The 13718-nt window shown below is 34.4% G+C and overlaps 1 protein-coding gene across 16 annotated transcripts in view; it reads right to left on the reverse strand.

Moving 5' to 3' along the window:
- Positions 1-13718, reverse strand: part of LOC309632716 (uncharacterized protein) — a 338702-nt gene that overhangs the window by 245757 nt on the left and 79227 nt on the right. Inside the window, exon 2 of one of the 16 annotated variants that reach the window (XR_014247021.1) lies at positions 1560-1613. The exons of 14 other annotated variants lie outside the window; for them this stretch is intronic. The gene's annotated coding sequence lies outside the window, so the exon portion shown is untranslated. Of the gene's footprint in view, positions 1-1559; positions 9606-13718 lie in introns of those variants that run through there. One more of the 16 variants, XM_082400507.1, reaches the window with a different exon arrangement.

A 13718-nucleotide genomic window follows, 5' to 3' on the forward strand; every position in this document is an offset into this window, starting at 1 on the left:
AAAACCTACTAAGGGAAAATAAAATAGAATTGTATAGAATAGCCTAGGGCTGAGAGAACTAGGCAAAGAAGAAACCAACTAGAGAAGAGACTTCCTCCCCAAGGCTGAGATTCAAGCCTTCTTGGAGAGGGTGTGGCCATAACCCACTGATGCTTGACAAAGTTCCTGAGTTGCAGGGACATTAAGTCCCACTGTGGGGGCAAGGCTGAGAAGTAAGAAAACAACTAAATGGTGAAGATGGTGCCTACATTGTCCCCTGGTAGAGCCGGCCCACAGCTAGCAGATAAATCCTGATGAGCAGGAAGCCTCCTGCCAGACTGCTGGGAGCTGAGGCTGGTGGGCAGGACACCATGTGATAGGATGGGCAAGCAAACCTGCTGAAGGGCAAACACTGTCTTGGTGTGTCCAATGCTGGCAGCCAGAGCAAGAGAGAGAAAAGTGCACCAGAACCAGGAGGAGAATCCCCTTCCTCCACAGTATGTCTCCAGCATCCTTTACTGACAAAGCTTAACATCAGCTGACCAAAAAGAAATATTCATAAGTCATAAAGCAAGGTAAATACGGGTAGACTGGGAGTTGAGAGGCCACAAATCAATACCTGACATAAGGAAGAATTAAGTGACTAACCATAAGAACTTCAGGAATAAACTAATATGATTAGAAGAAATTGAGTAAATGTGTAAGGATGTAGATCTTGAGAAGCCCAATCTACAGATCACATGGGACAGGTTTAGTAACATTTGGCGACTGATAGAGTCATCTCCTTATTAGTAGCGAAATCACACAAAAAGAAAGTGTCAAAGAGAATGGTAAGATTCTAGTAAGATGATGCAACAAGTCAGGGAGCAATACATTTTTAAATCAAAGGGGCAGTAAAAGTGTCAAAAACTCTAAAGACAACAAGGGGAATTAGGATGGAGGAAATGCTTCTGCTTTTGGACAGAAACGAATCACTGATGTGTCCGAGAGAATATTTCAGTGTTAGCTGTGAATTCTGGCCAGATTTCAGGGGATTAGATGGAAATGATTGGAGGTTAGGCACAATGAAAAATGGGAGGTGACATGGAATTAGCATTTGGTATGCATTTCTTAACTCAGGTGCCATATGGGCACTTCATGTAAAATATATTTTAAAATCTTCTCCATGTCTTATTATAATAGTTATTATTCCCATTTCATAGTTGAGAAAAACTGAGACTAAGAGAATTTTTTTTAATTGCTAAAGGTTTTGAAGTTCACTTGGAACAGAACCAGGATTTAAACCCAGGTTGATTGAGTACCTGCCAGAGGGGATAAACAGATCACATGAAAGTAAGCCTCATGTGTAACATCGAGCTGACTGTGACAATTTGGATTTGCAAGGGATGGATTTCATGGAAAAGATAATAATGAAGCTTCTAAGAAATTAAATGTATATTCTTACGGTAAAATATTAGTCATCTAAATAGTTAAAGATGAATCTAGAGTTTGTGCCAGATGACAACAGAAAAAAAGTAGTTTATGTTTATTAAAATCAGAAAGTTTGGTGTCCACTGAGTGTGTATTGGTCTGTCTCTTACCATCTCTATGATCCTAGGCAAATTACCTTACCATCTGCGTCTCAACTTCATCATCTATATAAATAATAACATTATTTATTTAGTTATTATGGCAATTAAATTAATATACAGAAAACATTTAGAACAGTAACTGGCACATAGGTAGTGCTATATACATATATATTTGCTATTATTATAGCATGGAGATACAGCAAGAACATATCATAAAATATTTCAATTTTTTGCAAAGTTAATACAATGAAGTTACTTTAGGAATATGTTCAGAGACAATTTATGATTATTATGGATGTGTAAATTAGTGAATAGAAGAGTTGTGATATCCTCTAGGCCAATGTAAAAGAAGAACAGAGAAGCTTAAACTTCTATGTATATTCTAATCCACCTTAGCATTCTTACCAATTAATTAAATCATAGTACAAACCCTACTTTCTTCCTCAATACCTCCCGGGTCTTCATTCAAACCTGGGTTAGCACTTTTCTCCTTTGACTTTTATCAAAACTACCTTATTTTAGCTAGCTGTTGCTGCATAACAAATGGCCCTGAAACCTAACAGCAATAAACACACATTTATTATTCTTATTTATTATTCTGGTCAGGAATCAGGGAGAAGATTAGATCATTCCTCTGGTTCTGGGTCATTCACAAGTAGGGTTGCTGGTTTTAGCAGATAATATATAGGAAGACCAATTAAATTTTTATTTCAGATAAACAACAAACAATCTTAGCACCTGTCCAAAATATTGTATACTTACACACACAACAAATTTTACTGTTTATCCGAACTTCAGATTTAAATGAGCATACATTTATGTGGCAACTCTGCGAGACTTCAACCACCTCAAGGTTCAACAGGGAAGGTACTGTTTTCTAAATCACTCACAAGATTGGTAGTAGAATTTAAAGACTTAGGTTCTTGTGAGCTGTTGGTCAGAGGTGTCTTTCAATTCCTTACCATGTAGACCTCTCCCCAGAGCATCTCACAACACAGCAGCTGGCTTTTTATCAGAATGAGTAAGGAAGAGAGCAAGAAAGAGTTCCAGGAAGAAAGAGAGTACCAGCAAGATTAAAGTCACTATCTTTTGTAACCTAATCACGGACGTGATACTCTATCACTTTTGCCATATTCTACTGGCTAGAAATAATTAACTAGGTTCATCCCACACTCGAGGGTAGAGGATGACAGAGGTTATGACCACCAGGAGGTGGGGAATCATTGGGGCCACGTTAGAAGCTACCTACCACATCATTTATAATCTCTCAACCTATCCCTTTCTTTCCTCATCTCCTATTCTATCCCCACTGGTACTCTGCCCCAGTCACTGTGGTCCCCCACTAATTCCTTAAACACACCAAGCATGTCCCTATAGATTTTTTTCTCTGCTCTCCTTCTGTTTGTAATACTCTTCTTCCAAGGCTAACTCCGTCACTTCATTCAAATATTTTCTTATCTTTCCTTCTCAATGAGGACTCAGTATAAAACAGCATCCTTCCCCCACCTCTAAAGCCTAAATAACTCCTTTTCGTGTTCTTATGTTATATATAGCAATATCACATTTTGGCATATCATTTAATTTACTTATTTAATTCCTGTACTGTTTATTGTCTATCTCTGATGGCTCCAATACAAGCTTCATGAAGGCAAGAATGTTTTAATTAATGTATCCCAAATGCCTAGAAGTGTCTGGCACATGGAATTTATTTTGTCAATATTTGTTAAATAAATGATGAAAGAATAAATGAGTATTACATTTATTTTCTACCTTATGAGATTTCAAACACACTAAGGGTAAGCTCTGAAACTTTAATTATTTGTATCCTTAATACTTAGCACCTTGACATGAAAATGTCTGCATCCAACTACAAAATCGTCTTTAAGGAGATCTCTATATATTGACCTAAATTTGCAAGCATTGCATTTCTTTTTGCCTGTAATGATCCAACTGACTTCAAAGTTAGTTTATCAAAGTAGTTCTATAATGGGAAAATTTGGGCTATCAAGTGTTTTTGGCATATCAGCTGGAGAAAGCCAATTTAGAAAGCCATTATAAAATGAATGAGTAAGATCTGAAATTCAAAGACATAGGTTAGGAATTCAATTATTTAGGAAAGGAGGTCTTTTGATTTATACTTCATTTCTGTTATGTTATCTAATGTCAGTTTTGGGTTTTATCACACCACTTAGTTCAGGCATTGCCTTGATTAAAATATATAATATTTCTCCATAAGAAAAAGAATAAGCTTTAGCTTGGAAAAGAAAAATCACCCACCAGAAGTAAGCCTAAATGAAATGAATATATGGTATATAAGTTCCCCCACCCTCTTCCCTCTCTCCATCCCTCCTGGAAATCTGTCCATGTTGAAGTGCCAACATGTTGGATCCTGCTGGTGCAAATATCTTTGTTTTAGCTCCCTCCCCGCAAAGTTAATTATATCTGAAGAACACCCTGTTTGCTAGCAGGTTTGTAGTTGAATACAATTCTTTCTTCCCAATCCTTTTCCCCCATTTACCTCTTCCTCTTGTCATTATATATATTCTAGTGATTTTATCTTTACCATGTCCTGCAGTCATATAATTTCAATCATTTTTATCTAAGTCTTTCAAGGCTAACATTGATTGTGCACGTAACTAATTTTTAAATAGCATGAATGTGGGAAGGATAGTAAAAAATAAAAATCCAATATAGATTGAAAGAAGATGACATTTAATGGGGACATGAATGTAAATGTCAAGTGCAAGATGGTAAAGCCTGACTAACAGCATGATGTATGGAAAACAGAAGGTAGGGAATTTAGTTCTCTGCATATGAAATGAAGAGTCAAAATATTAGGGAAATGATAAACATAGAGCTTAGACCACTTTAAAGATTATAATGTACATAAGAAGAGAAATAATAGTCACTCTCCTTTGGACTTGGAATTGTATTTTAGATAGTCCACTTAGGCTTGTAGGCCATACCTGTTAGGAGCTGTTGGCAAATACAAAAGATCTAGAAGGGAATAGGTGAGACTGCTTGAAATGATACAATTAAAAATTAGCTGAAGAAATGGAAAATATTTATCTTGAAAACAGAAGACTTGAAGGAAACAAAAAAGCCCTAAAAATACTTAAATCTTTTTAATATGAGGAAAAGAGCAATGTAGAAAATTGTCTAGGTTGTCCCAGAAGATAAAATTGGATTCCATGAATGCAAGTTATAGGAAAAGAAATATCGCTTAATATAAGAAGGAACTAGGTCCTTAAAATTAGGATTAAATACCTGTGAGATAATCTTTCCTATCAGTTGTTCCCATCCATTGATGTGTTAATAAAAGTTTAGATGGTCATTTGTTTAGAGACAAATTTCTAAAACATTCTTAAGGGACTAGAATTTAAGGGCATTTCTACTGGAATATACTCTGATGCCATGGTCTCATACTGAAAACTTAACTTCAGTCAAAATCCCGTGCATTTAAAATTTTCTACTTCTCTGAGATGATGACATGATTCCTTCCCATTCATTGTGGCTTTATTTTTCTTGACACAACTTCCAATTTCTTCCTCCATCAGCTTTTTCCAAGATTCACATGCTTCTCTACCCAGCCTGGCCTGGATGATCAGAAACATCACCTCTATTCTAACTAGGCCAAAATGTTTTCCTCTTTTAATTGTATTCTCTTTTATGCTTTCCAGTACCAATTGCCTATATTCTAACTCCAACAAAGCTGATAAAAAAATTGGTGTGTGCATAATTAAGATAGAATTTGTGAAAAGAATATTGGGAGATTTTTAAAGACCACATGATTGCCTTTGACACTACAGAAGGCAAATCACGTCTCACACAAAGCTGAGTCAGCAAAAACAAAGATGTCTTTACTCCAAAATAAAAAAAACTTTCTAAGCAGCCTTATAACAAGTCCAATCCCTTCCAACATAACACATGAGCCTCTGTTATCCGTGCTGCAGGATAAGCAGAAGGAACTTGAGTAGACGAGGCAGATTGATGCTGCCAGCTAAGTCTCCATGCGCCAAAGTGTCTGGTCCACTCTGGTCTATAGTCCATCTAGACCACAACTACACTTTTTCTTCAACCATGCTAAATCCTAAAACTCCTAAATATATTTATTGGCCAGGGTAAAAACAATACACAGATACAATTCGCATTTTCCAAATTGCGTGAAAGTGGTCCAATTGTATATTTACTCCTTAGGTTCATTGCTTTGGTTGGGCTTCTAATCACCAGACGTTTTCTATAATTCACATAAAATAATGTCATGTGCAGATGTGTGATAATTTGAAGCTGTTCCATCATCAAATACTCTCTGGCAGTAAATAAGAGGAAAACGATTTTACAATTTCTGGCCCTACACAGTTTATTACTTAGATCTCTTTGAGGATGGACTTTTAAATGATTAAAGCCTTGTATCTTCTCTTTTCTGCATCCGTCTTTCCAATCCTTAGACCCTTGGTTAATCTACTTGCTCCTGTTTCTTACCTGCTTTGGTCTCCTGAGCTCTGAAAAATGTGCAATTATAATGAATCCAATGGCTCCAAGCACTCCAACATATGTTTATACCAACTAATGTCTAACTTATCTCTCTGTTCTCCATCAATATATTAGTTTGCATACCTTACAGTGTTATTGGTTTCTTGCTAATTTTGCATTGCTGCCACTCACGTAAGCTCTGTATCTTCTCTATCAATCCCACTCACTCAAACTTACTGTAGGGTAACAACGTGTATTCAAATATGGCTTACGTCAGCTGCTCTTTTTCCTCAGAATCACGCGCCTGTATCTCCATCCTCCTTTCCTCATTAGCTCTCCTCCTTCTAAGCACAACACTTTCATTTTTGGTTCTTCAGACTTAAGGACATCTTCGTTGCATTGTTCTATGATTCTGTTCTACTGCAAGGGCCTGAATTGTGTCACTAAATTTTAAAAATAGGTCAAGTTGTACTATATTCAAGTACACTTTCTTTTGGTCCCACTCATTTTCTCCATCATTTTTCTCCTCTGCCCAGTTTCAGGGTAGGGAAGTGTGTAATTTTTGACTCTTCTTTGTGTAATGGTATAAGAAGCACAGGCTATGTTGTTAAATCACCTGCTTCACTTCTAACACTACCACATTCTACGTGTTCCTCATTATTTTAATTCACTAAGATGTCCTTTTTCTCACATGTGAACAGAAATAATAGTATTTTAAGGATTAAATCAATTAATATATGTAAGAATCCTCAAAATATTTGGAACATATTAGGGCTAAGGTGGTGTTAGCCATTTCTAACTTTATTAGTACTTTTTCTTTAAATATGGGTTTCTATTCACTCTCCTAAAAGAACTTGATATGTGTAATTGTAAATATTCTTTCGAAAATCTAAATTCTATGGAGAAATGCAGACAATGAGAAGTTTGGCTTTTTTATACTACTCACTTTGCTCTTAAAAATTTTAATACTTGGATATATAAAAGAAATATGTTAATTAGCAAAATTCTATTTTGAGAGTCTACAGTAATGAATATTATTTGAACATTGCTGAAGAATTTCCAAATACGAACTAGCAGCAAAATATCAGAGCTGTTCACGTTCTAGGCATGTATCTCCTCAGAGTTTTAATGTTTTTCTATATCTCAAAATCGAATTTAAGCTATAGCTGGGTAAATGCATAGAAAGCAGAAAGTGGGTTGTCTAAGTAAAGTGTTTAAACTTCATACAATAAAGCAAAACGTTTTTCATAACATGCAAAGTAAAAATTCCAAAACTAAATGCATGTACACATGTGTAGGCATATGTAGATACACACTTTTATTTCTCACACATCTTTTATACAATACCTGAATTGTATTTTAAAAATTTAAAAATGCATCATAAACTAAGGAACATATATAACATAATTATTAATAATAAATAAATGAATGAATGTTCATATTTTCATAATATTTACATTCAGTTTTAGTAATTCTATAAGGCCATTTTAATCTTTGAAACTTAGGTAATTAAGCTACACTCTAAAACTGTTCTTCCATGTATTTGTGTCTTGTTGATATTACCATCTCTAACTTTATGTTTTTAATCCACTTACTTTTTTTTCAGAAACACTGATTTGAATGATACCCAGTTTTTGAAATGTGTTCACCGATATATTATTATTTCCTTATATTTCAATTAGATATTGTCATTGGTATTTTATATAGTCACTTTTTAGGTTTATCCACCATTTTCTTTTTCCTTATCTTGTCATATTTTACTTCACATTTCTTTTTGAAATTTTTTTTCTTCTTCTCAAAGTACTTTTATTTAGGAATTTTAATTAGTAAGGCTCTAAATGTAAAACTATAAGTTTTGTTGTATACAGTATTTTAGAATATTATTTCACACTATTCTGTCAATACACTGTGTAGAAAACATTCCATTTCTTTGCAGCTTCATTTGCTTCCATTGAAAAATCTGCTGTCTGTCTATAATTGTCAGTCCTCCGTAGCAAATCTAGATTTCTCCCTAGGCACTTTGACCTTCTTTTTGTTTTTGGTGATCTAAAGTTTCACTGTGAAGTATCTAGGTATGTGTAACTTCATATGATCCTTTTTCAGATTTGTTTTATTCTAAACCTGAGAATTCATGTTTTTATAAATTTTAGAATATTCTGAACCATACTATTCTTGAGCTTCCTTCATTTTAATCCTCATTTTTCTTTCTGTTTTTTCAACTTTTATTTACTCAATTATTAGATGCTTTACTTCATGCTCTTTAGACTCTTAGACATTCTGCCACATTTTCAATCTCACATTCCTCTGTGGTTCACTTTAAGTAATTTCTTGAGATCTACTAGCCACAGCAATCATTCTTTTCCAGCTGGGTTTATACTGATGTTTTATCCACTCACTGAAATTTTAATGTCAAACATTTGATCTTGCTTTAAGTACTGTTTGAATCTTTTAAAATATTGACTTGCCTGTCATGCCTTGTTCATCTAATATGTCTCTTCTCTTTACTTAGACATAATTAAAATACTGGTTTTGTATTTTTCATCTGAATATTCTGGTATCTGATATATTTTAGGACTAATTTAATTCTTTGTTAGGTCTACTTACTCTTGTTCGTAGAGGCTTATTTTCTCATTCATTGTGATTGTTAAGTGTGTGTGTGTGTGTGTGTGCATGTGCACGCACACATGCTTTGTGTTACAGGTTAACCATACAAGAACCAGAAGTGCATATGACTAAATTTCTTTAAAACATGGGAGTAAGGTCTTTCTAGCTAACTCAGAAATATAATTTTTCAAACTACATACAATATTTCTTGACAAAATATACCATATAGGAAATCAAACTGAAAAAATACTTGCAACTTACATAGCAGATAAAGCATTAACATCCTTAAATGTAAACAAATATTGAAAATCAAGAAGTAAAAAGCAGCAACATGTTAAAAATAAGGATATGAATAGTCTCAGAAGAAGGGTGTATGTGAAATGTCCTTAAATACATCAAATATGCTTGCTTTTACTACAATAAAAAATGCACATTACATAGCATTTTTCATCAGCTTGAGTAAAATTCAAAAGTTTGATGATACATTTTGTTAACAAGTCTGGGTAAAAACACTAACTCTTTTACATTGTTTTTGGTAGTAAAAGTGGTATTTTCTTATCGGGATGGAAATTTGGCAATATGTAGCAGGATTACTTATGCATATACTCTGACCTACGCATCAGTCAGCTATCATCACAACAATACTGCATAAGAAAAGAATGCAAAATTTAGCAACTGAAATGAGAATACTGTTATTATTTTTTACTGCAGCATTGGCTGTGGCTGTTCTTTTTTAAGTTGTTTATATCCAGGCTGTGGATTGAGTTTAGTTCTGCTCTATGGATGCCTCATTCTCCTTTACCTAGAACCTATCCAAGGCATATTCTCATGGTGAATCAACAGATCATGATAGACAAAACAACTAAGTACATTTAAAGCTTCTGCTTTCATATCAACTCACATTCTATTGACCACAGCAAATCATGGGGCTAGCCCCAAAGTAAAAGGGCAAGGGAAGTATACTCTGCCCCAAGGCAAAAGAAGAAGAGAGAGAGAGGGAGGGGGAGGGGAAGAGGGAGGGGGAGGGGAAGAGGGAAGGGGAGGGGAAGAGGGAGGGGGAGGGGAGGGGAAGGGGAAGGGGGGAGAGAGAGGGAGATGAATGGATATTTACTGAGTAGTACTTCAGTTTATCAAAATAGGCCCTCTTGCTCACAAATTTTCACATTCCTCCCACTTGAGAAGTTCTAGATCTGGGGCAGATTAAATTGGGCCCTCTGGTAGTGGCAAGAAGCAAGGAACTGTGTAAAGCCTAACTGGGTTATGTTATAGGAAACAGAGGTCAGCATGAAGGAGTTCTTACTGGGCCTACAGATATGATGCAACATCATTTGTAAATTGTTCTTGCCCAAGGTATAATCTGAATCTAATCAAGCCTGTAGACTCAACTTCCAGTTGACAGGAAATACAGGGGATAACAGAAAAAGTTCAATGAGAAAAATGAAGAAACAAGCAGATACAGTCAACATTTGTTATAAGAAAACTGAACCACACTCTTCAAAAACATCAATGTTATTCAAAAAATTGTTAAAACATGGGAATGCTCTTAGATTTGAAATTTGTAGCAACCAAATGCAATGTGAATCCTTGTTGGGGATGACGACAATAAAAGTCATTGGGGGGTTATTTGAGAAATTTGAAAATTGATTGACTATTAGATAATATTGTTAAATTACTGTCACTTTACCGCTATTTTTTACTTATATAGATACAGATGAGGAGAGAGTGTTCCAATTGTGTCAGAGAATATAATATTTGTAGTAAATGCATGCTGAAGCATTTAGAGTGAAAGTTTCATAATGTCTGCAAATTATTTTTAAAATGGTTCTCTACATATTTACAGAGAGAATGTGAGAGAGATGAAAAGTAAATGTAGAAAAATGTTAATACTTCTTAAACCTAGATGGGAAGGGATACAGGTTTTTAGTGTACTAGCCTTTCCTTTTTTCTCCATTTTTGAAAGATTTCAAATATAAAATTGAGGAAAGAATAAATAATATATAGTCAGTCTGTTCCATAACATTGTTCTAAGCATTTCTAAGTATCTTCCCTGAATGCTCGTAAAGAATCAAGACTTAGAAAAACTTGGGCCTTGGTTAGACTGCACTGCTCTCAAGATGTTCCCTCCTACTTAAAATATGTTGGTAAACATATGGTTTATTTGCACCGTGACAATGTTACTACTTTTCCTTAGGGTATACCTGTTATATCTTATTTCAGGCTTAGAAAGGAACCTCAATAGATTTTGAATCTTTTCCTTCCATATTTCATGCCTCTAACATCATGATTATCCATAGGAATACTGATTTACTTAGTGTTCTCAATATTTTAATTAAACGTATCATTTCATTTTATTTATTCACTCTTTTTTGAGGAGAGGAATTCTCCATCATGAAGTAAGTGAACTTTTAATTCTCTAGGGAGATAGCAATCTCTCACTTTCAATTCCTCTTGGTAATTTTTCAGAGTTTTCTTTGTGTATGTGTTGTCTCCTCAATATTTTTTTGTCTCAAAAATATTATAAGAATGTGCACAGATAATAGCTTTTTATGCTTCACCTTCTTTTTTCTTAGAATTTCCTTTCTTTTCAAAAGAAAGTCAAAGACTGAACATGATCTCTGATCCTGCCAAACATATTAATAATAGATCATGTAAAAACATATACCTCAAAATATAGATTTCTTCATTTATCATTGCTAAATACACAAGTATCAAAAAAAGAAGTGTGCATGCACACACGCACACACACACACAAACCCTTAACACTTCTTATTAAAACTATTTTACTTACTGTAAAAAACATTCACTGAAATCAACGGGGACAGTTCTATCCAAAAATTTCCTATAAGTCATATTTAGTCACTGAAAACAGACATTTCATTTATCTCAACATCATCACTAGGATTAATATTTAGAACACAATAAATTAACAAAATTAAGAAAGAATATTCTCAAAAATAAAACTTTTCTTGAATATGGGAATGAGTAACATGCATAAGTATGTTATGAGTAACATACATAACTAAATGTCAAAATATGAAAAATTATTTAATAACTTCAATATATTGCAATTTCTGGCCACAATTTACCTAGTGAAATTCTTCAAACTCACTGTAGCCTAACTAAACTAATATAAAATGAAATAAAAATTTATCTTTAAAGACAAGCAGGTACTATATAATACCAATAGAGAGAAATATAGTTACTTCAAATAAGTCCCTGAAAATTATTCTACACATCACTTGAAAACATATTTGTGAAAAGAAGAAGAAGGATGAGGAGAGGGAAGGAAGAAAACACGTGCACACAGCTCATTGTGTTTGATGAACAGACTTGATGTTATTAAGGACTCTCCCTGTTTGCTACCTCATGCTGGGTAACTCTGTGCTGAAAGAACCTTATAAAAAATATGATATTGCTTTACCTCAATTTCTTTACAATTCGCAAAGCATAAATACTATAAAAGAGCTGACCCATCTGTTGCAATTCCATAGCTGGATTGAAAGATTAATAAAATCATATTTAGAAAATAATCTGAGCTCCTTGAAAGACTATATTTCATATATAGAATATATTAGATTAAAATCTAACCAAACCTCCTGACTTGACAGCCGCAAACACTGAAGCTCAAAGAAACTGAAACTTGAACATGGCCATGTGATAAGAGACAAAAAAGGAATGAGTGTCTTGGCTTTCAATCAGCCTCTCTTTATGAAGTAATAGATCATAAGTAGCTACCAGAAGGTGAGTGCTATGCTAGGGGTACCAAAATGATCCTGCACACAAAACGCCCACAGTTTAGAGGGTGAGCTTATTTACAAATGAGTAGGGTAAAGTGTGATCCTTGTTTTATGTATGTAAATTGTTTTATGCTTGAAGCACCACTTTAAACAGGTGTTAGTTTCATCTGGAGAATGGAGATGGCATCTTAGATAACTTCACAGAGGCTGTATCAATACAGTGGTGCCGAAAGGGAGGAAGAGTCAGTAACTGATGGTGAGCAGATTTTAATAGGAGCAGCAGAATGTGAAAGGCCATGCTCGTGCCTGCACCAGCCATACTCCGGAAATGCTAGTTTATAAGGTAATATGAGGGAGACGAAGACTCAGATTGAACGGGAGCAAAACATGAAGGTTCTTGCGTGTTAGGAAGAAGAGTTTGTCCTTTATTTTGTACACAGTGGACAGTCGCAAGATCCATGCACAGGAGAATAAGGTGATAGGTCTTGTAATTAAAAAAAAAAAAAATTCAGTAACAGAAATGGGGATGGGTTTAAAGACACATTAGAACATGTTATCTAGTTATGAATAAATACCTGAATGTAGTCCTTTATCAAAGGGATAATAATGCTATTTAAGAAACAAATAGGAGGAAGAAAACTAATCAATTATTTAGTATAAGTTAGAGGGAAGGGTAGTCACAGTTTTATACTAGTTGATTGGTGAACAACAGATAGAAATAGAGTAGGAGGGGATGTTTGAAAAGAAAATGTATATGTTTAATGTTGTGTTTGAAATTTCTTGGCCACATTCATTTAAGATAGCCTGGCAGGAAGCTAAGTATAGACACTTAGAACACAGGGGAGAGGTCTGAGCTCCAGGCATATATTTGGAAGCAGTTAGAATATAAATAGAGATGAAAATCTCTTGAAGAAAGGAAAATGGGAAGGAGAGAGGAAAGACAAAAAGAGACAGAAGAGGAACTTGAGCTACATATTAAAGATTTTTAAAATTATTCTCTATTACAGAGTATGGGAAACTTCAATTTTATTGAAATTCAGTTTTATAAAATCCACAACATGTTTCCCAGGTTAAAACATATGGTTAAATCTGTCATCCTGCCTTTTCACTAAATTCTAGACCTAACAAAGGGGAAAACTATGGTATCATGATAAGTGTCTGGAAAACATGGAAATTAAATGAGTATCATATTTTAAAATGTCGGCTTACATATTTTATTTTTTAATTAAGCTTATTAAGGACAATGCTCAGTTCCTATTTCTTTCAAGAAACACCTTTCCAGAATGTCAGGAAATACTTTTTATTAAAATGAAAAAAAGATTTGTTAGAAATGGAAGACAGTATTTGAATGCCT

Source organism: Balaenoptera borealis (assembly GCF_965194805.1).
Source record: "Balaenoptera borealis genome assembly, chromosome: 7".
Classification (NCBI taxonomy): domain Eukaryota; kingdom Metazoa; phylum Chordata; class Mammalia; order Artiodactyla; family Balaenopteridae; genus Balaenoptera; species Balaenoptera borealis.